The following is a 27,981-nucleotide window of genomic DNA, read 5'->3' on the forward strand; positions in this document are numbered from 1 at the left end:
TGCGGGATTGCATCGTAGAAACAGCAGGGCTCTGCTTTTAATTCTGTTTCTGTGCATAAGTGTGTGTGTGTGTGTGTGTGTGTGTGTGTGTGTGAGAGAGAGAGAGAGAGAGAGAGAGAGAGAGAGAGAGAGAGAGACAGAGATGCCATCTACCTAATAAAGTAACTAAAAGTGGTGTCATAAATGTTCAATGATAAGCTTTTTCTTCAGAAACAAATGCAATGTTCATAGGCTAGCACAATGCCTAGCACAAAATACTTGTTCAATAAATCTTTTTAGAAGAAAAGAAGAAAGTTAGAGAATCAAACAAGAAATGGAAAGGTAAGGAAGAAGAAAAGGGAAGGGAAAAGAGAGGGAAAGAAAAATGATCAGATATGTTTTCAAATCACTCTGACTAGCAGAAAGCCCAGCTCTGTGTGTGTTTCACCTGGAATAAAAGCACAAAAAGTGTTGATAGAAAGGCTATAGTTATCACATGGCTCCCTGGTGTGATACATGAAGATCCAACAAGTCTCCTAACTCATCAGTGGCAGAGCTAGAACTGAAACCCACGTATCCTAACTCCTAAACACTTGGAGGTACTTAGGTGGAAGTTTATGTATTATAAGCTATCTACCCCTTTTCCAAGAGCCTCTTACCAATTTGATGTGCTACCAATTATTAATTCTAGTCATTTCCATTTAGGCAGTAATATTAAGTTGGTTTCAAATCTGAAAATACAACTGAATTATTTTTCTTTTCAATTAATTTCCACCATTTTTTCCCTTGTAATTTCATGAGAAGGTACATCATGAGAAGGCAGGGTTCTTTGGAAAAGACAGTAATGCTGGGGGAAATAGAAGGAGGGAGGAAAAGAGGAAAACCAAATATGAGATGGCTTAACTCCATAAAAGCAGTCATAGACATGAGTCTAGAGAAGCTGAGCAGGGCTGCTGAAGACAGGACATTGTAGACAGCACTCATTCATGGGGTCTCCAAAAGTTCGCACTGACTCAATGGCATATAACACACACACGCACACAACTTAAAAAAATTTCTGAATTCACAGACTTCAGGCTATTGAGCAGGAAACAGTTCTATACTTCTGTGAGCTATAGAGGCACTTCACAAGCACAAGGCACTTTACTACACTGCCTTGTATCCTTTTGAGCTTCATTTTCACTGCTAACCATAATGTTATACCTAATCAGCAGGAGTTTTTTTTAACGTGTTGTACCATTAGGGTGACTGATAATGGGTTACAGGTTAACAAACTAAAGTGAATATATAAAAGAAATTAGTGTCACAAGTTATTTGCATCCATTATTCTAATGGATTTTACAACAAATTATTTTTTATCAATGCGTATTGAAAATTGGTACAGTTTAGAAGCCATTTGATTTTCACATAGTCTCTATTTTAACATTTAACAAGTGACAGCCTCAAAACAACACATTGTCACAGTTGAAAATCACTACAGAAATTCTGAAGTACTAAATTAAGTGTAGGGTAGGCCGTATACAATTATCTTTAGAATTGTAGGGCAATATTGATTCTCAAGGACTTAGCTGATAATATCATGATTTATGACTCATATAACTTTTCTTACATTTCTTTTCTTAAAGCATAAACTTGTCATGAAATATATTTTCAAACCAAAAAGCTTACAACTGAGGCTAGATTGATTTAAAAGAGTAATATCCTATATTCTAACCGTTTAGTATTTGGCTCTCCTACATGATTCATGTCTTTTTATTTTCATATGTCTGCTTATCTCATCTAACTAAGATTTGCCAATATACTTTGCTCTTCATTTACTCAAGAATAGAACTTCCCCAGGAGAACTGAAAACGGGAGAAAATAATTTCTTCTAAGAATTAGGACCAAGATCTACAAGAACAATAAAAAAAAAATGAAAATGGAGAATAGAGAAAATTAATGTCCAAATAAAAATTATAAAAGTGAAAGACTGAACTTGAAAATAATGAAGTAAAAATAAATGAATGATAGTGTGTTTTTAAATGTATATGAAAAGAGAATTTTAAAATACAGAATAGAAATAAAGCCAGAAAAATTATGAGAATGGGATTTCTGGTCAAGATGGCAGAAAAAGTAAATGCTGTGATCGCCTCCTTCCACAACCACATCAAAATTACAACTACATTACAGAAAAAACATCATTGAGAATCACCTGAAGTCTAGTTGAATAGAACTCTTATAACAAAGGTTATACAGAAGAAGTCAGGTTAAGATTAGTAGGAGGGGCAGAGGCACAGAACAGGCTGGTCCTACACTTATGTGTGTCAGTTAAAAATCATGAAGGATATATACCGTGTTCATGGATAGGAAGAATTAACATCATTAAAATGTCCATACTACTCAAAGCAGTCTATAGATTCAATGCAATCCCTATCAAAATACCAATGGCATTTTTCATAGAACTAGAACAAATAATCTTAAATTTTATATGGAATCACAAAAGACCTCAAATAGGCACAGCAATCTTGAGAGTAAAAAAACAAAGTTGGAGGTTATCAAGCCACCTAATATCAAACTATACTACAAAGCTATAGTTATCAAAATACCATGGTACTGACATAAAAACAAACACATACATCAATGGAACAGCATAGAGAGCTGAAATAAACACATGCCTATATGGTCAATTAATTTATCACAAAGGAGGCAAGAATATACAATGGCTTAAAAACAGTCTTTTCAATAAATGGTGTTGGGAAAACTGGACAGATACATGCAAAAAATGAAACTAGACCACCTTCTTACACCACATATAAGAATAAACTCAAAATGTAATAAAGACTTAACTATAAAAACCTGAAACAATAAAACTCTTAGAAGAAAACATAGGCAGCAAACTCTTTGATAATGCTCTTAGTAATATCATTTTTCCATAGATCTCCTCGAGCAAGGGAAACAAAGGAAAAATAAACAAATGGGACTATATCAAACTAAAAAGATTTTGCACAGCAAAGGAAATCATCAACAAAATGAAAAGACAACCTACTGAATGGGAAAACAGATTTGCCAATGACACATCCGATAAATGGTTAATACCCAAAACTTAAATTTATACAGCTTAACACACACACACACACACACACACACGATCCAATTAAAAAATGGGTAGAGGACCTGAACAGACATTGTTAAAAAGAGGACTTACACATAGCCAATAGACATATGAAAAGACGCTCAATGTCACTAATCATCAGAGAAATACAAATTAAAACCACAATGAGATGTCACCTCACACCTGACAAAACCGCTATTATCAATAAATCAACAAACAACAAATGTTGGTGAAAATGTGGAGAAAAGGGAACCTTCATGCACAGTTGGTGGGATTGAAAATTGGTGCAGCCACTACGGAAAACAGTATGGAGATTCCTCAAAAAATTAAAAATAGAATTACCTATGACCCAGCAATTCCAGTTCTGGGTATTCATCCAATGAAATCCAAAACACTAATTTGAAAGATATCTGCATCCCTATGTTCAATGCAGCATTATTTACAATAGCCAAGACATAAAAGCAACCTAAATGTCCATCAAAAGATAACTGAAGAACATGTGGTACATATATATAATGAAATATTACTTAGCCATAAAAAAGAATGAAATCTTACATCCAACAACATGGATGGACGTATAGGATATTATGCTAAGTGAATTAAGTCAGACAGAGAAAGACAAATACCATATTATTTCACTTACTTGTGGAACTTAAAAAACAAAATAAATGAACAAACAAAACAGAAACAAACTCATAGATACAGAGAGAGAGAACATTTTGATGGTTGCCAGGTTGGAAAAGTGTTGAGGGATGGGTGAAAAATGGGAAGGGATTAAGATGTGCAAATTGCTGTTTATAAAAACAGTCATAGGGATGTAAAGTACAGCTTGGCAAATATAGTCTGTAATATTGTAATAACTATGTATGGTGTCAGATGGGTACTTGACTTACTGGGGTGATCACTCTGTAAGTTATTTGAATGTCTAATCACTGTGTTGTTGTACACCTGAAACTAATATTGTATGTCAACTCTAACTGAAACATCAGAAATTTTTTTTTTAAATTATGAGAATAAACAATGGCCGAGTTACCAGTTATATCACTCCTGTAAACTATACTGAAAACTTCCCACTCAAACTCCTAAGCATTACAACATTTGCAATGGATCTCTCCATCCCTTAAAGCTCATGACACCAACCTCAGTACACAAATTTGAGAAGCCAGAACATTTGATCTTCAGAAAACTGATGACTAGCTGATCCTTTCTTGCCTTTAATTCCTACAATCCTAAACCAACACCCTAATGTAGGCCCCAATAACATTTATATTTCTCATACATTCATCCTATATCTGATAAGTTCTTATCTCCTATAACACAGTCTTTCACTGCTCCTCTCCAATTCCATCTACTATGCACGCTAGAACTTGCATTCCATAATAACTTCCCAAAATCTTTCACCTCTTTAATAAATTTATTTTTTATTATATGTTTTAACTGAAATTTTTGTATACCGCTTGAAGTAGGCATGACTAATATTCATCAATATTTCTTATTTTCTTCTCCTTGGCACCCTCTGTGAGGTGCCAAGGAGAAGAAATGTGTATACAAAAAAACAATGTATACACATTTTAAGAAAGGAAAACTGCATTAAAATTGTAATACTCAATATATACTGGTAACAAAAGATGAATACAAGTCATGTTTGACCTCTGCAATTATAAGAGGTGCTCAAAGTAGTTACCATCAGCGTCCAGACACTTCTGATTACAGCGAACTACTGCTTGAGCGACATTGACCAAAGTGTCCAATGAAATGTAGGCAGAAGCGATACTGCATCTCTTTGGAGAAGTATTTAAAAGCCAATATGTAACCCTCTATATTTGCTTCCTTTATTGTGGTGCTTGTGAAAGCTTATCTTGATATGCAGGTAGCATAATATGAAAATATTCAGGAATATTGAGACACCCCATGGAGGACAACTGTCTAGAGAGTCACTCAATATGACAGTGACTTTTCTGTGTTAAGCTTTTGGTATATAAGCTCTTGAGATCTAGTTCTGTTTGTTCCAGCAGCTTAACCTAGCCTAGTCTGATTAATACACTCCTGAATCACAACAGCGCTAATTGAGCACTCTCATGAGCAGCGTGTTTGTTTATTCATTTACATACGCCTCAGAATCTGGATCCCAGGTCTATCATCTCCTCTCTCTTCCTCATAGACCATAGACATATTTGAGGACCATGCCATGTGATGATACAATGCTTGGAACTTCATGTTCTCTTTTATAGCCTACAATCAACCTGGATGCTCTTAATTTACATGTACAAGATCAATTCACCAATCTATCTAATCAGTTATTTCACTGTCTCAACACCACTTCCGTTCGACATTCCATAAGCATCATGCATATTTTCATCACCTAGTTCAGTTTCTCCTCTGAAATAATGCATTCACCCATTTCACTTTCCGAGCATAACCTCTTATCCTCCAATTTCATTCATTTAATCATTCCCTGTTTTCCAATTCTTCAACCACATCAAGACACCGAGGATACTGACCCTTCTACTTTACCTCTTTTAATCTTAATGACTATCGATCACATTGATTTTGATCCTTAGTAATTCTAACAATTTTGGACCCTTCTGTCAATATTCTCAGGGTCCTCTTTTCATTTTCCCTTTCTTCACTACACCCAATAAAACCTTACTTTTGATGAACAAAAGTGTCTGTCTTCCCTGCAGCTTCATCTTATAAAATACCTACAACTAGATACACTGATTCAACTATAAAAGTTCTCATCAACATCAGCTCGATCCTTCTATACTCCCTGAAAATACTAATAGTTCCTTTTAAGTCACTTTCTCATTCTTCACAAAACTACCCTATTGGCCCTAAATCTCAACTTGACTCATTCTAGTTTTTTTTTTTTTTTTTATCATAGACATGATAACAAGGAAAGCCTTCTAACCACAAACTGACAAAGCTACCAGCATTAATAACCATCCTTTTCTTTTTTTCTTTTTTTAATTAAAGTTTATTGGCATGACAATTGTTAGTAAAGTTACATAGATTTCAGGTGTACAATTCTGTATTACATCATCGTCATCGTGTGTTCACCACCCAGAGTCAGTTCTCCTTCCATGACCATATATTTGATCCCCTTTACCCTCATCAACCACCCCCCCACCCCCTTACCCTCTGGTAACCACTAAACTATTGTCTGTGTCTATCACTTTTTGCTTCTCATTTGTTTGTCTTGCTCTTTTGTTGTTTTTGGTTCATATACCACATATCAGTGAAATCATATGGTTCTCTGCTTTTTCTGTCTGACTCATATTGCTTAGCATTATAATCTCAAGATCCATCCATGTTGTCACAAACGGTCCTATTTCATCTCTTCTTACCACCAAATCATATTCCATTGTGTATACATACCACAACTTCTTTATCCATTCATCTCTCGAAGGACATGTTGGTTGTTTCCATGCCTTGGCCACCATAAATAAAGCTGCAATGAACACTGGAGCACACTTGTCTTGATGGATAAATGTTTTCAGATTTTTTGGGTAGATACCCAGAAGAGGGATTGCTGGATCATATGGTAATACTTTTCGTAATTTTGTGAGGAACCTCCACACTGCCTTCCATAGCAGCTGCACCAGTCTGCATTCCCACCAAGAGTGTATGGGGGTTCCTTTTTCTCCACAGCCTCTCCAACACTTGTTACTATTTGTCTTATTGATGATAGTCATTCTAACTGGGGTGAGGTGATATCTCATTGTGGTTTTTATTTGCATTTCTCTGATGATTAGTGATGGTGAGCATTTTTTCATATGTCTATTTGCCATTTGTATGTCCTCTTTGGAGAAATGTCTCTTCAGGTCCTCTGCCCATTTTTCAATAGGGTTGTTTGTTTTTTTGTTGTTGAGTTGCATGAGTTCCCTGTATATTTTGGATATTAGCCCCTTATTGGAGGCACTGTTTGCAAAAATCTTTTCCCATTCAGTTGGTTGCCTCTTTATTTTGTCGATGGTTTCGTTTGCTGTGCAGAAGCTTTTAAGTATGATATAGTCCCATTCATTTATTTTAGCTTTCACTTCCCTTGCCTTTGGAGTCAAATTCATAAAATGCTCTTTGAACCCAAAGTCCATAAGTTTAGTAGCTATGTTTTCTTCCATGCAGTTTATTGCTTCAGATCTTATGCTTAAGTCCTTTATCCATTTTGAATTAATTTTGGAACATGGTGACAGTTGGCAGTACAGTTTCTTTCTTTTGCACGTGCTTTCCAATTCTCCCAGCACCATTTATTGAAGAGGCTGTCTTTTCTCCATTTGTATGTTTTTTGCTTCTTTGTCAAAAATTGTCTGTCCATATTTATGTGATTTTATTTTTGGGTTCTCAATTCTATTCAATTGGTCTACGTGTCTGTTTTTCTGCCAATACCATGCAGTTTTGATTATTATTGCCCTGTAGTACAAGCTAAAGTCAGGGAGAGTGATATATCCAGCATTGTTCTTTTTTCTTAAGATTGCTTTAGCTATTCAGGGTCTTTTGTGGTTCCAAACAAATCTGATGAGTTTTTATTCTATTTCTTTTAAAAATGCCATTGGGATTTTGATGGGGATTGCATTAAATCTGTACATTGCTTTGGGTAATATGGCTATTTTAACTATGCTGATTCTTCCAATCCATGAGCATGGAATGTCTTTCCATTTCTTCGTGTCTTCTTCAATTTCTTTTAAAAATGTCTTGTAGTTTTCAGCACATAGGTCTTTCACATCCTTGGTTAAGTTTATTCCTAGGTATTTTATTATTTTGTCTGCAATGGCAAAGGAATTGGTTTTTTTATTTCTTTTTCTGAGATTTCATTGTTAGTATATAGGAATGCAATGGACTTTTGTACATTGATTTTGTAGCCAGCCACATTACTATATCCGTTGATTGTTTCTAATAGCTTTTTGGTGGAGTCTTTAGGGTTTTCTATATATAGCATCATGTCATCTTCAAAGAGTGACAATTTAACTTTTTCATTCCCAATTTGGATGCCTTTTATTTCTTTCTCTTGCCTAACTGCTCTGGCGAGAACTTCCAACACTATGTTGAAAAGCAGAGGTGACAGGGGACAGACCTGTCTTGTTCCTGAATGTAGAGCAAAGGGCTTCAGTTTTTCACCATTATTTATGAGATTAGCTGAGGGTTTGTCATATATTATGTTAAGGTATTTTCCTTCTACACCTATTTTATTAAGTGTTTTAATCATAAATGGATGTTGTACCTTGTCAACTGCTTTTTCTGCATCAATTGATATAATCATACGATTTTTATCCTTTATTTTGTTTATGTGATGTATCACATTGATGGATTTGCATATGTTGTACCATCCTTGTGCCCCTGGGATGAACCCCACTTGGTCATGATAAATAATCTTTTTAATTCATTGTTGCATTCAATTTGCTAGAATTTTGTTTAGGATTTTTGCATCTGTACTCATCAGAGATATTGGTCTGCAGTTTTCTTTTTTTTGTATTGTCCTTACCAGGTTTTGGTATCAGGGTAATGTTGGCCTCATAAAATGAGTTAGGAAGTAGTGTCTCTTCTTCAATTTTTTGGAAGAGTTTCAGCAGGATTGGTATTAGATCTTCCGAAGGTTTGGTAGAATGCACTAGTGTAACCATCTGGTCCTGGACTTCTGCTTTTGGGAAGATTTTGGATGACTGATTCAATTTCATTACTGGTGATCAGTCTGTTTAGATTTTCCAATTCTTCATGGTTCAGCCTAGGAAGGCTATATGTTTCTAAGAACTTGTCCATTTCTTCTAGGTTTTTGAATTTGGTGGCATATAGTCCTTCACAGTATTCTTCGATGATCCTTTGTATTTCTGTGGCATCCGTGATAACTTCCCCTTTTTCATTCCTGATTTTGTTTATTAGTGTCTTCTCTCTTTTTATCTTTGTGAGTCTAGCCAAAGGTTTGTCAATTTTGTTAATCTTTTCAAAGAACCAGTTCGTCTCATTACTTTTTTCTATTATCTTTTTGTTCTCTATTTCATTTAGTTCTGCTCTAATTTTTATTATTTCCTTTCTTCTGCTGACCTTGGGTTTCATTCGTTCTTCTTTTTCTAGTTCTTTAAGATGTAATGTGATGTTATTTATTTGGGATTTTCTTGTTTCTTGAGATAGGCCTGTAATGATATAAATTTCCCTTTTAAAACTGCTTTCGCTGCATCCCAAAAATTTTGGAAGATGTATTTTCATTCTCATTTGTTTCTATGCGTCTTTTGATCTCTCCTCTTATTTCTTCTTTTACCTGATTGTTCTTTAAACATATGTTGTTTAATCTCCATGTATTTGTGGTTTTTCTTGCTTTCTTTTTGCAGTTGATATCCAATTTCAAAACCTTGTGATCAGAGAATATGCTCGGTATGATTTCAATCTTTTTAAATTTGCTGAGGCTAGTTTTACGTCCCAATTTATGGTCTATCCTTGAGAATGTTCCATATACACTAGAAAAAAATGTATAGTCTGATGTTTTAGGATGAAGTTCTCTATAAATGTCAATTATGTCCATTTCATCTAATGTGTCATTTAGGGCTGCTATTTCATTATTTATTTTCTGTTTGGATGATCTATCCATAGCTGTCAATGATGTATTTAGGTCCCCTAGTATACTTGTGTTTTGGTCAATTTCTCCCTTTATTTCTGTTAGTAGTTTGCTTGGTATATTTTGGAGCTCCCTGATTGGGGACATAAATATTGATGACTGTTATGTCTTCTTGTTGTATAGTCCCCTTTACCATTATGAAGTTTCCATCTCTGTCTCTTGTTACCTTTTTCACCCTGAAGTCTGTTTCATCTGATATCATTATGGCTACACCTGAGTTTCTCTGGGTACCATTTGCTTGGAGTGTCAATTTCCACCCTTTCACTTTGAGTGTATGCTTGTCCTTGTAGCTGAGATTTGTCTCTTAGAGACAGCATATGGTTGGGTTTAGTTTTTTGATCGAATCTGCTACTCTGTGCCTTTTAATTGGTGAGTTCAGTCCATTTACATTTAGGGTAATTATTGATGTGTGAGGATTTCCTATTATTTTATCTTTAGTTTTCTGGTAATACTGTGTTTCCATTGTTTCTTTGCCTTTTTGTTGTTGTCTATTATTTCTGTGTAGTGGTATAATATGACTTTTCCCTCTGTTTCTTCTTTCATTATAGTATATATTTCAGTTCTGGATTTTTTTTAGCAATAACCATCCTTTTCTTTGTCATTCACTCTGTTTATTTTCTCCACTCCTCCCTGTATCTCCAAACTCTTCCTTTTCTAATTCTTCATTAGTATTTAACTATGATCATAATTCTTTCCTATTTTATAATTACCCAAACATTAACTATCCCTCATAATTACACCTAATGTAGTTTGATCAGTGACTTGCATGCTGCTAAAAATAACAAAACTTATCATCTAACAGTATTTTTATACAGGTGTCCACTTTGTTTTACTTAGCTTCAAGTTGCCCAGCATTTTCTTGATTTTCCCTTAATATTCTTGCCTAGGTCATCTCAGCCTAGTTTATAAATATTTTACTTCCAGTTCCTTAACTGTCAGTATACATTTAGATTTTTCTCCTCTGTGTAAAAAGCTCTTCTTCATCCATACCTTCTCTCTGGGTGAGTACGTATACACTCATGACCTCTATTATGTCCAAGCTTATATACTCGTAATTAACAAATACTTGCCTAGAGAACAAACCTCACTCCTCAGCTCCTTCTAATTGCTTACTACACATCTCCATGCAGGTGTTTCATAGGCACCTCCCACTAATCTAAACCTACTAAAATATTGAAATAAACCAAAATGATCCAAGAAAGACATCTCCAAGATGAAAATAAAGCTGGTGAGATATCTGCTATGTTTAAAGAAATTGAGAAAAGTTCTCTGTAGAGTGGAGATTAACTATACATATACAGCAAAATGAAACAAATTATAACATTAGACATTAACTCCATGAAACATTAGACACTAACTCCAAAAACAGCAAAAGAAAATGAATGCAATCATAGAACATTCTAGAGTGATCTGTGAATAATATTTGTTATTATTAAAATGTAAATATTTAATGTTAATATAATCAAATGTTATAACTATATTGAATTAAAGAAGAAGAGGAGCAGGAGGCTAATAAATAATATATAAAATTGAAAAATCAGGATGAGCGGCCCACAGCTGGGGAGGCCACCATCTCCCTGGACCTGAGCCTGGGCCTGCCCCTGTCCTTGCGGCACCTCCACTATTCCACTACTTGTGAAGGGGTGGTGAGTGTGGCTGCAGGGGACCTCGGCCTCTGCCCCTCACTTCTGGAAGAAAGAGCCAGAATTCTCAGATGTCAGCCTGTTCAACACGTGGGACCCCAAGAGCCTTCCGTATGTTCTGCAAAGAGCTTGCGGTGACCTCCCCTAAGAATGGCTCCATCTCCATTCTGGGTTCTGAAGATGCCAGCATTTGGCACATTGTGGTCCAGAAGCATGCAGGTAATAGGGCTACCTGCTTGACACATTGTGATGGAACCGACACCAAAGCTGAGGTCCCCTTTATCATGAACTCCGTAAAATCCTTTACCGACCATGCTCAATGTGGAAGGCTGGAAGTGTACCTCGTGGGTGGCTTTAGTGATGATAGGTAGTTGTCACAAAAACTTCTTAGTAAATCATCTTCTCAGACAAGAAGATGACATTCACTTAGTGACATTATGTGTGACAGACTTAAATGACAGGGAAGAAAATGAAAACCACTTTCCAATAAATTATGGCTTTGCTGTCAACATTAACCGCCAAGGTTTACAGAGCCTCTTTCTAAGACTGAGGTCTAGAGGCGGAGCTGCGTGCTGCACGAGCTTTAACAGTAGAACTGATGATTAGTATTTACGATGCAAAGACAGAACAACTCTGTACAGGACCATATTCCTGGATGCCATGTCCACATGTGGATTTCTGGTTGCAGCAAGATGATAAGGAAATACTACAGGACCTTTCCACTTCACCACTAGCAGAGTCCCCCACTTTGTTATACATATTAGATCTACCTTTGTTTTGTTTTTTAAATACCCATTTCCAAGACACACACTGTTTCCTCAAAACAAATCTCTACTCTATAAAGAAAGAAAGAGAGAGGGAGAGGGAGAGGGAGAGGGAGAGGGGGAGGGGGGGAGAGAGAGAGAGAGGGAGGGAGGGAGGGAGGGAGGGAGGGAGGGAGGGAGGGAGGAAGGAAGAAGAAGGAAGGAAGGAAGGAAGGAAAGAAGGAAAGAAGGAAAGAAGGAAAGAAGGAAAGAAGGAAAGAAGGAAAGAAGGAAAGAAGGAAAGAAGGAAAGAAGGAAAGAAGGAAAGAAGGAAAGGAAGGAAGGAAGGAAGGAAGGAAGGAAGGAAGGAAGGAAGGAAGGAAGGAAGGAAGAAAGGAGGAAAGAAAGAAAGGAAGAAAGATGGCTTATGGGAAGAGCTCCCCAGGAAGCTAAAAACAGAATTACCAACAAAAGCAACTTTTTGGCAAGACAGAGTCCATTGTTAGGGATTGGACAGAATATGAATTTGCAATCTACATCCATTGAGTCTTAGATCTTTTCTTACTCAATGACTTTCAAATGGCTGTCAAAATATAATCTTATTTTGGCGAGAGCGAGAGAGCGAGAGCGAGAGCGAGAGCGAGAGAGAGAGAGAGAGAAAAGAAAGAAAGATAGATCAAGAAATAGCAATATAAACAGAGAGCATTTATCAGAATAACCAATCAACTAAAAATATGTGAACACGGTAATCTCAAAGTAGAAATCAGGAGAGGAGAGCAGAGAATGGGGCAAGACTACTATTATTAAAGATTAACCTACTAGTATTATTTTATTTTTTAAATAATGTACATGTACTATTTTGGAAAACTTTCAAATATTAATAGATGCCTTGCTTTTGTCTTAGATGCAGGAGGTGTGAGGTACAAATCATTGTCTAGATAGGAAAAAGTAAAATACTAGAGACAACAGTGGGTAAACTAATAAACAGCAAATGTAGTACATCGGTACATATAAAGTGAGAGAATATTTGGTTGGTTAGTTGGGTCGTTAGGAAAGCAAGGAGACAGGAAACAAAATAAAGTTAGGGAAGGGGTGGTAGAAGAGGGTAAATGGGGTCAAACATACGGCGATGGAAGGACAACTGACTCTGGGTGGTGGACACACTATGTGATATATAGATCATATATTACAGAATTGTACACTTGAAAACTATGTAATTTTACTACCCATTGTCATCCCAATAAGTTATAATTAAGAAATAAAAATAAAAAATAAAGCCTACCCAGGAAACAGTTGCTAAGCTCCTTGAAGGCGGATAACATGTACAATTTACTTTATTTACAGTAGGTAGTCTGAAATTATTATGGAAAGAAATACTTTAGCAAAATACACAAAAGTAGATGGAAGGACATTTGGAGCACAGTTTAACAATGGTAATAAAAAAAAATAACTCTGATGAAACCCTTATGTTGGCAAATGAAAATTTATTTTCTGAATATGTTTTGAAAGTGTTGGGAGAGAGGATAAACTATGGTTGCCCTATAAAATACAGCATGCTCAGTTAAATTCTAATTTCAGATAAACAACAGATTTTTACATATGGGTGCCCCAAATACTGCCTGGGATTTACTTATAATAAAATATTATTGTTTATCTAAAATTCAAATTTAACTGATAATCTTATATTTTGATTTGCTAAATCTGGCAATCCAAGAAAAAGTCAATTGTTAAAGACCTAAAAGATAAACACAAATACAAACATTCTGGTCAAAAGTAAAAAATTACAATAGTTGAAAGTTTTTTAATTTATTTAAGAATCGGAAAATGAAGAACAGATTAACGAACATTCTAAAGGAAAACCCAGACATAAGAGATCCCCTTACCCTTAGTGAACACCAAAAAAGTGTTTGTTTTTGTATATTGATGATGCCAGCTTTCCTAAGTGGATGAGCAGCATCATGTGGTCACCTTCCTGTGCCATATTCAAAGACATCAATCATTCTCCTGATAGACAGAGCTAAGTTCCAGCAAGGTGTAACTTAAAACAGGGAGAAATTCATGAGTTGCAAGAAAATTAAACTCTATATGTCCACCAACTTGTTTTTGTAAATAAAGTTTTATTAGAACATAGCCATGCCCATTCATTTCTAGATTGTCTATAGCCACTTTTACACTACAAAGGCAAAGCTAAGTAGTTAACACCAAAACCTTATGGCCCACAAAACTAAAAACAATTTACTCTCTGAGCCTTTATAGGAAAAAGTTTGCCATCTGTTATTCTAAAGACTACTTTGAACAGCAGGACATAGCAGAAGAATCAGGAAAGTGGAAACTCTAAGCAAGCTTAAAACTGAATCTTCTTCTCAACAGCTAAAATTTCAATGTGAGTTCTAATTAGACTGCAGAGAAATCAGATTGAGTTAAGCAGTGATTATTAAAAACATTTGCAGATGGAAAGTAGTTTATTTTGGTCATTTTTCTTCAAATGGTAATTCCCTTTATTTTTAATATCTACTATTTTAATTGTTAAATTTTATTAAAAACGTAATCACCTAAATCACATACATTCTCTTCAAATTTTCAGTTGGTCTTGCTTGGCAAAGAACCTACTCTTGAGTTGATACTCAAAGACACTTTCCCCTGGCAGTAGTGGCTGACAAAGAAATATAGGTATATGGTCTTAGAATGGAAATGAAAGGTAAGGTTTAAAGCAATAAACTTTGCGAATTCAACATATTTCAATAATAGCAAGCATCATATTAAGTCAGAATTATAATTTAGATTTTCATTTTCAACTGTTTAGTCAATTTGAGCTTTGTGAAAACATAATCTTGGAATTGAAAATAATAAAGCTGCTTATAGCATGAAAAGTGGGAATTTTACATTCCCACATACTCATTTTCTCAAAAAAACAAAAAGGTCAAGAAGTCTGTTCACTAAAATGTCATAGGTAAAAAAAATCTGTTTTTTACCAAATTACACAGATGTAGAAGTTTTTAAAAAAATTCCTATACAATAAAAATGAATTTTGCTTCCTCATTAAAATATGAATTATGCCAAAGGAGAGAACTTATTAGGTTTAAATTAACTTCCTTCAGTTAAATAACTTAATCACTTATAATTATTTTATGGAGACAAAAAACATTTTTGAAAGAAAAATAGCTTTTTGTTTTTTCTCCTGTGGGTAAGATAAATATAATTATCAAAAAGTACATTGATATTAAAAACTTAAGTATCTTACATAAATTTTTTAATGCTAGCATTTTTACTTGTTTAAAAAGCATTCTTTTACAATTAACAAACATAATTTGTCCATTTATGGTGTACAATTCAATGTCTTTATTACATTTACAGATATATTTTTATTATATTTATTATATTATACAACCATCATCACAATCTAATTTTAGATTATTTTATTTCCTGAAAAAAAGCCATATCCTCCCACTCTACCCCCAGCCTTAGGCAACCACTAATCTACTTTCATTCTCTATAAACCTGCCTTTTCTGGATATTTTAAATAAATAGTATCGTACAATATGTGGTCCTTTGTGACTATCTTTTTTCACTTAGCATATTTTATCCATTTTATAGAATATGTCAGTTATCAGTACCTCATTTCTTTTTACTGCCGAATATATTTCCTTGTATGGTTATACCACATTTTATTTCTCTATTCATCAGTGAATGGACATTTGTGTTGTGTCTACTTTGGCTATTATAAATAATGCTGCTCTGAACATTCATGTACAGGTTTTTTTGTATGGACACATATTTTCTTTTCTCTTGGATTGATACTTAAAAATAGAATTGCTGCGTCATATGGGAACTCTGGGCTTAACATTTTGAGGAAATGTCAGACTGTTTTCCAAAGAAACGCACCATTTTACATTCCCACTAGCAATGTATAAGTGTTCCGATTTCTCCACTTTCTCAGCACTACTTGCAATTGTCTGTCTTTTTTATTATAGTCACCTAGTCAATATGAAGCATTATCTCACTGGAATTTTGATTTGCATTTCTGTAATGACTAATGATGTTGAGCATCATTTCAAGTGCTTACTGGCCATGAGTCTTCTTTGGAGAAATGACTATTCAGATCTATATTCATTTTTTAAATTCGGTTTTTGGGAGTTTTTGTTGCTGAAGGTATATATATATATATACCTTCATATATATATATATATATGTGTGTGTGTGTATATATACATATATATGTATATGTATATATACACACACACACATATATATATGGTTCTACACACACACACACACACACACACACACACACATACAGGATACAAGTCACTTATCAGGTATATGACTTGCAAAAATTTTCTCCCATTCTGTGTATTCTTTTCACTTTTTTGATGGCATTGCTTTCAGCACAAAAATTTTAAATTTCAGTGTAGTTCAATTTATCTGTTTTTTGTTTTGTCACTTATGCTTTTTGTGTTGTATTTAAGAAATGATTGCCTAACATGAGGTCATGAAGATTTTTTTTCTCCTAAGATATGTATAGCTTTAATTTTTACATTTTGATCTATAATTTTTATATATGGTATGAGGTAGGGGTCCGACTTCCTTCTTCTACATGTGGATATTCATTTTCCCAATACTATATGCTGAAAGATTACTCTTTCCCCAATTGAACTGTCTTAGCACTCTTGTCAAAAATCAACTAACTGTAAATGTGAGAGTTTATTTCTGGATTCTCAATTCTATTCCATTGGTCTATATGTTTATCCTTATACCAGAACCACATTGTCTTGATTACTGTCGTTTTGTGCCAAATTTTGAAATCACAAAGTGTAAATACTCCTTTTCAAAATTGTTTTGACCGTTCTTTGCATTTTCAAAGAATGTTAGGATTGGGTTAGAGTAGAAGTCTTGCCCTTTAAGCATTAGCTAGCTGAGGCAAAAGAGAACCAGTCCTCTCAGCGCACTGACCTGCAACATGGGGCTGTGAGGAGTGAAATGGCAGCCTGGCTCTCCAAGGTTAAAAATTTTGTCCCACACTGGGAGCCAAAAGGAAGGGGAGCCTCTGTTTTCTTGGCTGTACACACGTAGGACAGAGCTTCCGTAACACAGTGCTGGGGTGTGATGGGGGCCAGTGCAAGGGAGAAAGTCATGACTCAAATGCCACAACTCTTTCTTTTCTTACTGAGATTTAACAGATTTTCCTGAATGAATGTTTTCCCATTCTATGTATGCCTTTAGGACAATTTAAAAATTGTCCTTAATTTTTTTATATATAATTTTCATCACATTGTTTGCTAAAAAGTCTACCAAGCTCCTTAGTCTGACAATCTAGAATTCCCTGCCCCCTAACTTTGCATAAACTTTTAAAAACTCTACTTGATTATTATAAAAATCAGTGTGAGCGGAGGAGTAGCAGTTATTTTCATTTTTCAAATAAGGTTAAACAGGTGAAGTGTAGAAATTGAAGTTGTATGCCAGGAAATAGAATATATGTCTCCCAACCAACAGGTTTCATCAGTTCAAGCTGCTTCTGTGGTAGAATAAGTCTGGAGAAAAAGTTCAATGAACTTAATTTGCCATCTAAAATATATGTGGTTCTGTGATCCTGTATTTTTATTCCATCGTGGCAATGTTCAAGAACTTTGCAAAGACAGCCAGAACTAGCCAAGTAGCAATTTTGTCAAATGCTAGTAAGGTATACCACATTACTATATTTAGAAGGACTCCTCCTTAATAGAAAACATGCCAGAAACAGATAAATTGTTGGTGAAAGACTAAATTGAAAGTACAGGTAAATATTCTAATAGTTTTTTCTGTTGGTTACATTTTATAAAGTTTAAAGAAAGCAACAACATAAAACCACAGATGCATAGACAACTAAACTCAGAGGGCATTGCGTTACTTGTACAAAAATTATAGGGTAAATCCAAGGCAAAATTGTGATGTGGGCAATTTTTTCTTCTTCAGTGCCTTTTCCTCCTGCTCTGGTAACAATTCCATTTCCCCAGCTGCAAGTGTCTGATGGGTTTGTATTTTTTTCCATTATCTCAAAACCTGCTTCATGGCCATTTGATCTTAACATGGTATTCATTCATGGTATTCAGTAAAGATGTCTGCATCTTTACTTAGGCTTAAGTTAAAAACTACAGTTTCACCTGTATAATTTCAGGCATCCTCAAGGGAATAAGAAAGAGATTTTTGAATGCACTGAGGCTGTCTTCCTATACCCTGGAACCATTCATATGTGTGTGGTTTTCCACTCTACTTACCCATAAGGATTACTCTAAAAGAAAGGTACCATCTCCGTTGTAAAACTGATTCTTTCTCCTGAATTTATAGCTTCAAACCCTCTATCAGTCATTGGGACAGCACTACACAGCAATACAACAGGAGAGATTGAAAAGACAACTGGTCTGCCTACCAGTCAGATGTGATTACAGTTCTGCACATCAATGTTTAGACTACAAGGCAGTGTGTATCATCTTTATCACAATGTAGGGTCAGATGAGCTATTTCCTGTTCTTCATTATCTGGAGAAAGCCCGAAAGAGAACACATAGTGCCAGCCATATTACTCGAATGTGTCACCATTCTACTGAAAAGTAAAATTAGAGGACAGAAATGAAAATTAACCAGTTCAGGGATTGAGAACTCCAGTTCATTCTGCAATTAAACACTGGAGACCTATCACATTTCTATTTTAGCTCTTTTATTATAAGATCTATCTCAGAATACAGGAGATGTGGACACTTACAATGCCTCTAAATTTGTTGCCATTTTTGGCTCAGTGCAGTGCGGGCTTGAAATATTGAGATGCAATAGGAAGCTGTTTTCTATTAGCTTGAATCTTCCAGATAGAGAACAATTAAATGCTAAAAGGTCTTATCTGAAGTATAACTGCCTGATTATGTAAGAGTCCCAAAAAGGAGAATATAAAGCTAATGGATGATAGAAATGGAGACCATAATGTTATCTAAATAAATCCTATTGCCTATCTACTCAGGAGTCTCCCTTAACTGTGTCATCAACAGTGTTATAAGAAAGTATAGTGGCCTTTTAGAGCTCAAATAATCTTTTCATCTTAAATGTTCCAATGATATGGTTTTAATGTCAATACAAGATAATTTGTTGACTATACATTATACACCTATCTGGCTTTTCAAAGTAGTGGTATTAAATGAACAATGTGATATTTTGCATGTTTTAACTATTTTAAGTCAGTTAACTTTTTATTCTAGGTTTATAATTAATAGTTAGTAACACACAGTCCATATATTTGCTCAAGGTCAAAACCTAGGAGTCATCTTGTTTGTTCTCATGTCTTTGCATCCTACATCTAATCCATCAACAGGTCCTGACAGTTCTACCTTTAAAAGTTATTGCAAATCCAGCATGTCTCATCCCATAGCCACCTTCACAACACTGGTTATTCCAGGAGCCTCCTATCGCTTCTCCTTTCTTCCACTTTTGTTTCACCTCAGGCAGTTCTCTACATAGTAGCCAGAGTAAACACTAAAAACAAACAAAAAAATCAAACCGCTTCCCTCCCTTGCTCAAAACCTGCCAATACTTTTCGCTTCTCAACTTATGCAGAAGAAATTGCAAACTCCTCATCATAGCCTAAATGCCTTATATATTCCAAACTCTACCCCTCATTATATTCAAGCCACACTGGCTTTCTTGCTCCTCTTTGAATATGGCCTTTGCATTAACAATATGATATTTACTTTTTACAGGCTAGCTTCCCCAGTGATTTTCTGATGTGATATTGAATCCTTCTGTATGACATTCCCTTTGAACAACATCAAGTAGCACCTCTTCAGGAATGAGCAGTGGGTAAAGGAGTGATGGAAATATGAATGAGAATATCCTCTTCATCAGTGAAACCATCAAATAGCAAAAAAATGTTATGAAATCAAGTGCACAATTCTTCATACTCACTGGCATCCAAGTGGATCATAAGATTTTTTTTTTTCAGAAACAATGTTTAATTTATATTTGATCAATGACTAATATAATCCAATTTAAAGAAAAACAGTTTAATTTTTCGAAAAGCCATAAAAATCAATCATACTTTAAATATTTTGCTTAATAAAGCAATAAAATATTGAACAGATAATATGGACATGCATCTTAACCATATATCACAAAATGAAATTAAGCAGTGTGAATTTATCTTTATAACACATCATTTATTTAGTCAAATACTTTGAAGTATAATGGGATTTCTGTGTATAAGGAAATAATTCCCTTGTGAGTATTAAACAGAAGTTATTAAATGAAGTCCACTTCATTGTATGTGAATAAAACACTTAACACATATTTTACTTCTTGTACACCCTCGGTGGTTTTTAATCTGTGGACTTTCTATCATAACAGTAAACTTTCTTTATGTATACTTCTAAAATGACATCTAATTATTATAGTTCTGCCCCACTCTGACTAATGTTTTAAGAATAAAATGGTAATTTTACAACTTAAAAAACTTTAAGTATACTGTATAGTATTTTTTAGAGAGAAGAACTATAATTCTAGAGTTGATAGAAATTAGGGAGATTTAGTGATATTCAATCAGCTTAAAATAAAGTTGTTGTCCTGTCCTTTCCTGCAGCTTATGTCTCTGACAGCAAACATAATTAAAGCTAGAGACAGAGAAACTACCAGTGGTTCTGAATCAGTGAAACTTGGCAACCAAGCAAATAATCCTAAACTTTTTTTTTTTAAATCCCAAGAACTGACTTTATCCATAGTCCCCTTTCTGTGTCATTCTTAAGAGCAGATATAAATACAGAACAAACATGAATCAATAGAAAAAAAGGGGGAGAGAGGAAATTTAGAGGATTTTTTTAAATATCAAATAAGTATTATAGTTCACACACACACACACACACAATCATCCATCCAACAAGCATCGCATCCTTCACAGTTATGAGCAGCTAGTACCTGCTTTACTCTTTTAGTCAGCCCATGGTTTCTCTGTCTCATTTCTCTCCCCAAAACTGTCAATTCAAATGCCAGGATGTAGAGGGTTAATTGTTCAACCTCTATTTCCTACTACAGTCACAGAAATATTTTGTCAATTGCCTTCTCTTTCGCCTTGCTTCCACTGATACAATGAGAAGAGACTGTTTTAAATTTCTGTCATCATTATTAAACATGCTATTTTCCAAAATCTCCTATGGGGTCATTTTGAACCAAATCCCCTCCTGCTGGCATGTGTTAGATTCACTAGCATTACCTTCCTGTGTGCCAGGGATATGCTATTTTTAAAGGAATTACAAAGAGTTACCACCGTGAACTCAGACTGTGTTTTTACTATTCAACCTATATAATATGTATGTTTGAAACTGCCATAAAGCTTGTGATTTTCCTGAGACCGGCTTCAGCTGACTGCGTGATGCCTTGGCAGTCTCTTAGAAACAACGCAGGAACCATCAGTGTGATCCTGCCGCTGGCTCTTAAGCTCAGAAGTGGGCAATTGGCTAGTGCTAACTTTAGAAAGCCTGGCAGATCCACGGGGTTTGCTCACAACTGTGCACCTCTTCTGAGACTCACGCTAGTGAACTCAATTATTATTAAAAGCCCTAAATATAATTAATTCAAACACCATACCACCTTGTCACCTTGGATCAACCATTCCTCATACAAACTACAGAAAGCCAAAATACTGCATGGTATTGCAATTCCTTATGATAATCACTGAAATTATGCCAATTATTTTAATTTTCGTCTTTTAAACATATGCAAGGCTATCGACATATTTCCCTGTTAGTGGATGATGTTAAGTCTAAATCTTTCTCTCTACATTTCATTTCCAGAAATGATTTGTTGTATTCACTTTGATTTGCTTTATTGTGTTTGTGCCTGTGGTGGATAAAAGGAGTGAAAACTGAACTTCTAGACTTGGGTCTTTCATTTCCTTACCATGTATGCTTACATAAAATCATGTATGTTAGTTTTGTTTTGTTTTGTATCTGTAAAATGGAAATAACGATCTGCATCCTATGATCCCATCGAAAATAAAATTGTAACTGCTAAATAAAAGTGCTTGCACTGAGTTAAAATTTATGTGAATAAACATGTTTCTAAAATATACATTTTTAGTGAAAGGAGTGTTTTGGCAAGAAGCTGGCTGGCAACCAAAGACTCATGCTCCAAATTGCCAGTGCCAGGTGGGTTTGGAAAATAGTCCAGACAGAAATCACATACCTCCCTGTGATGATTAGTTCATGTGTCCACTTGATTGGGCTATGGTACCCTGATATTTGGTCAAACACTATTCTGGATGTTTCTGTGAAGGTGTTTCTTAGATGAATTTAATATTTATATTGGTGGACTTTGAGTAAAGAAGGTTGCGCTCCATAACATGGGTGGGCTCATCCAATCAGTTGAAGTCCTGAGTAGAACAAAGACTGACCACCCATGAGCAGGAGAGACTTCTGCTAGCAGACAGACAACCTTCAAATTTCAACTGCAACATGGGCTCTTCTCCAGGTGTCTAACCTATTGGCCTGCAGATTTGAGCTTTGCCAGCCCCTATAATCATGGGAGCCAATTCCTTAGATGTCTCTCTTTCCCTCTACAGACAGACAGACAGACACACACACACACACACATATGCACACATAGTTGGTGCTGTTTCTCTGGAGAACACTGATACCCCCCTCAAATCTATGTGGGGTCATGTGACTAAACCTGGCCAATAGAATATAAGGAAACTAAAGGGTGTCACTGCAGCAATGAGCATTTAATTATCTGGTGTGCTCTCTCCACTGTCTCTTCTTCTCCTGTGGCAAATTTGGAAGCCACATGGCGAAGATGGCCATATGTGGTACACAAGATGGATGAAGCCTAAAGATTGGCCAAATAAGGAATATCTATATTGAATTTTCTGTGAATGAGAAACTACTGTCGTGTTAGACGACTGAGATTTGGGGATCGTTTGCCACAGCACCTAGAACTTGTTACTCTGACTAATAAAGTTATATTGTGCAGAAATTGAAAAGAAAAATTCTGCATCATTTGGAGTGCAAAAGAATAAAGCAGTCCCTGGCACTTGAAAACTATCTTGAACATTTTCTCATAGAACACCAACATCGGACAAAGCACACACACACACCACACGCATTTTTACAAAATGAAAATAGTTCTGGAGATAGATGGTGGTGATGGCAGCACACTGTGCATCTATTTAATACCACTGAACTGTATACTTAAAAATGCTCAAGATGGTAAATTGCGTTTGTGTATTTTACCACAGTAAAAAATATTTTTAAAAAATTTTTGAAGGAAAACATGATTTTCAGTAAAAGAAAAAAAAAGATTCAAGTATAAAATAAAATATATTGAATAAATTTATTGCAATTTTACAATTAAATTGCTAATATCTGTATAAATATGTGATGTTTGTTTTCAAAACTAAATCTTTCCAGCTTTTCAACGTAATTGAATGAGTACCTCTAGTGTCAAACTGTGGTATGTAAACACCATCTCCACTAAAAGGAACCAGAGTTCCTTAGAAGAATAGCTGAATCCAGATTTGAGATATGAAATGTTCAAGATGAATTTGGAACATACTATTGTTAACAGAAAGCAAAGACTCTATCAAAGATTAATGGAGTCTTATCCAAAGGATCCAGAATACAGCCAAAGAAAGCTTCCATTGTTCAAAAATGGGACAATCTGAGTATCAGAAAGATATTCAAAGAGTAATGACTATAATTCACTGGAGCATATTTAACAACATATTTTTTAAGCATGACAATGTATATATATATATATGTTTTTATTTAAGTAAAATTCAAACCTGATCTATGGTGTTTGGAGAAATGGTTTATAGGAGAACTGAAGATACATTACAAATAAATGTAATGTGTGGCCCTTGCTTGAATCTTAATTTTAATAAACAAGCAAAAACAACATTTTTTAGACTAAGGAAAATTTTAATATACATTGGCTATTACATGAATTATTAATTTTGTTAGATGTAATAATGCCCTGAGTTATGTAAGAAGATGATCAATTTTTAGGAATTCATATTGATGTATATAACAATAAAATGATGTAATTCCTGGTATTTATTTTAAAATCTTTTTGCTTTTTAAAACAACGTGTTTTAAAATTTCTCAGCAAAATAAAAAGAGATATAGATGAAGCTAGAGTGGCAAAATATTGGTCATTCTCAGTCTTAATAGCATATATGGCAGTCCATTATAATATTCTCTCTACTTTAGTGTATGTTTGAAATGTTTTAATAAAAAAAAAAACTTTAAAAAAATCAATTGAATATAGCATGAAATGCTCATAAACAATTTTAGCCAAAGGAACACAAGAGGTGAAGGAGGGGCAGGGGACGAAAAATGGAAGGGAAAGAGAAAAGAATGGAGGGACAGAGGGAGGGAGAAAGAAAAGAATTGCCTGCAAGGAATTTGAGATTCTGGTGCAATAGGTCACAAATCAGCCAGTGGTGTTTGCATTTTTAATAAATATTCACATGGGCTTCTGATGCAAATAGTCCTTGGACATCATATTTTGAGAAACACTATCCTAGATTTGGGATTTGTGTGGGCTGACTGAATTGTCAATGGTGCAATGGAAAGAGGGCAGACTTCAGAGTTAAGAGGTTCAGCTAAAATATAAGCTCAATCTCTTACTGACTTTAAGCATTGCATTGGTCAAGGTGCTTCACCTTTACCCATAAAATGGAGATAATAACACATACCACGCCAGATTACTGTGAGGATTAAATGAGATAAATATATAATGAACCTCCTAGAACTTACTAACAGTTATCCAAAAAATAAGAATTCATTAAATCCTTTAGAATCTCTCTATTTATAGCTATATAAGTACACACCAGTACATTCATAGGCCCATATGCAAAATTAAATCAATTTGAAGAATAAGAGTGGCCAATAATAAATTCTGTATTCAAAGAAACATAAACAAAATAAATTAGGGAAATAAGATACCTCTCTATTCTTGTCAAATTCCAAAAATAGAGCTTTTATTGTTGTCATTTTTATTTTGGTTACATTTTTTAAATTAAGCTTAGAATTCTATCTGACCAAATAAATCACAATACAAGACTTTCTTTTGTAAACCTTATTATGCACAGCACACCTAATGTCCAATAGGTTTGTATAAAACATGTTATATTTAACACAATATAATTATTTTGTGTGTATGTGTGTATTATTTACTTGATGTACTTGAAGTGACCACCAGTTTAATCCACAATATCAAATGCTAATTTGATGTCCCTTCCAAGACATATACAGGACTCAAAACGAAATCTTGGGAACCATTCGCAAGGCCAGAAGGGCCCAAATTCTACAGGATATGGAGACAAGGATGATCCAAAAGCAAAGTCCAGGGAATAAAACAAAACCAAAATAGACCACAAAACTGGGCCATCCATCTCAAGAGGTTAGGCAGAATAGCAGAATCTAGGCAAGAAAGAACAAAAAGCAAGGCCAGGAACACAAAGCAGGATAAAGGGTTTAAAATGAAATGAGAGCAGCAGTGCGTAGAGTTGTGTGCATTCACAAAGCCTGCAATTCTGGTTATGACTAGAGAAGAATCCTTCAAGGACATGGCCAATCTGGCTCAGAAAAATCAAGAAATAGAAAGTATATTTTTACTTTAACAGAATAGTCAGTATTTAGATTAACTAGTTCTTTATCCAAGGTCAGAATTTAGTCTATATTTGAATACTCAGTTTAAATGTTTTGTTATGTTATGTTTTTTTTTAACTTTTCATGTATTTATCTAAGTGTGTTTCTCCAGGACCCATCAGCTCTAAGTCAAGTAGTTGTTTCAATCTAGTAGTGGAGGATGCAGCTCACAGTGGCCCATGTGGGGATTGAACCGGCAACTTTGTTATTAAGAGCATCATTCTCTAACCAACTGAGTTATCCGGCCATCCTGTTATGTTATTTTTAATGAGTTCCTACTACTCCCATTGCATAGTTTTAGTGACTGAGGCTACAGAAACTGCCTAAAGTAATGTAGGACTACATAACATCCCAGTACAACCCCTACCCGAGAGAAACTGCAGTCTCATCCAGGGGACTATCAATCAATAAAACCAATAACTACGGCCTGCAAAGAGGTGAGTCTGAGACTATCACTCCACAAAGGTCAGATGGGAGACGTGTCACAGTACTTCATTTTTTCTAAATTACATAAATCTGCCCTGAGCCCACATCTGCCTACATGTCAGGAAATGAAAATGTCAGTAATGTTGGGAGGAACTACCCCTTCTTATAGCTACACGAAAATTGAGAGTCTTACGCAATCCAAAATATTCAAGACACAGTTCTCACATCTTCAGCCCACACTGGTCACCAATGATATGTGCACTGAACAATCCTGAAGAGGCCTTAATTCATATGGCACCATTATTCTGGGTGAAACCTGGGCAAGAAGACCAGAACTCCTTGGTGCATAGCATTAAAAATTCTCTAGCCCAGCCTGTGCCCAGGAAGCCCCAGTGGAAAAACACTAGTCCTCACTATTAATGGAAACTGGAAGATTCCAAGTCTTGATTAAAACTCTCAAAGCCTCTCTCCAACTTCACCGAGGTAATTCTGCCTCTCCTGATATTTTGACCTAATTTTCCTCCAACCCAGTCCTCCCGTGGAGCCTCTGTGCTTTTGAAAACCTGAGTGAAAGTATTTTTCTAGGAATCTGACAAATTTCCTACCAAACCTGAAACACCGATGCTATTACAGAATCCTGAGTCAAAGAAATTAAAGACCTGACTGCTTTCTTGGTGTAGAGGAGAGAAATAATGACAGCAGCAAGCATGAAGCTCAAATCAATACCTTGATGCACGTTAACTGAAATGAGCCAGCACGAAATGCTGAGAAGGCGGGACTGTGTATGTGGCAAGAACACTCGGTGTGGAATTATCTTATACAGATTGGAATCTCAGCCCCATCATATGCCAGCACTGTGACCTGAAGCAAATCACTTATTCTTCTTACCCTTGGGCTTCTCTACTGTAAAGTGGAAATAATACTTGTTTTCACCAAATCATGGAGCATTCTTGAGGATACAATCATGGAAGCTATGACAATTTGGGAACTCATCCTAGAAAAAGTACTACATACCTCATTGCTGAATATCACTATGGTCACCTTCGAAGTACTCCCCTTGGGAAGCTATGCACCAATGCCAGCACCTAGTCCATTCTTCAAAGCAATTTTGGAACTCTTTTTCTGGAATGGCCATCAGAGCTGTCATCTTACCCTTGATGTCCTGAATGTCATTAAAATGTCTTCCTTTCAATATTTCCTTATCTTTGGGTAAAGAAAGAAGTTATTGGGGGCCAGATCAGGTGAGTAGGGGGGTTTTCCAACACAGTTATTTGTTTACTGATTAAAAACTCCCTCATAGACAGTGCCGTGTGAGCTGGTGCATTGTTGTGATGTAAGAGCCATGAATTGTTGGTGAAAAGTTCAGGTCGTCTAACTTTTTCACGCAGCATTTTCAGCACTTCCAAATAGTAACCTTGGTTAACTGTTTGTCCAGTTGGTACAAATTCATAATGAATAATCCCTCTGATATCAAAAAAGATTCGCAACATCGTTGCAACAAGTTCCTGAACTTAATTGTCAGACCTCGTATGTGTAGTTTGTCAATTGGAAAGCATTTAAACAAATGTAGAAATTTGGATACTGGAAAAATAAAATCAAGTAAGAAATCAGTGTGTGCTCAAGTTGCCGGAGAAAACTTCATGGAGGAAACAGAGCCAACTTCAGTGTGTTCTGAGTGACAGAATTTAGACAGAAAGAAAAGAGAATATTTTGGGAAGAAATGCAAAGGCAACAGTGACTAGAGCCAGAGTGAAGGGCAGGCCAGTTGCCAACCTTTAAAGGGCCTTTGCATCTACCACCCGACAGGTCATCGGACAAGGGCTTCCTCCAGGGACCTG

The 27,981-nt window shown here is 35.4% G+C and overlaps 1 pseudogene; it reads left to right on the top strand.

Moving 5' to 3' along the window:
- Window positions 1-27,981, top strand: part of LOC117022065 (protein N-terminal asparagine amidohydrolase-like) — a 77,603-nt pseudogene that overhangs the window by 42,435 nt on the left and 7,187 nt on the right.

This window comes from Rhinolophus ferrumequinum, chromosome 5, assembly GCF_004115265.2.
Source record: "Rhinolophus ferrumequinum isolate MPI-CBG mRhiFer1 chromosome 5, mRhiFer1_v1.p, whole genome shotgun sequence".
Taxonomy (NCBI): domain Eukaryota; kingdom Metazoa; phylum Chordata; class Mammalia; order Chiroptera; family Rhinolophidae; genus Rhinolophus; species Rhinolophus ferrumequinum.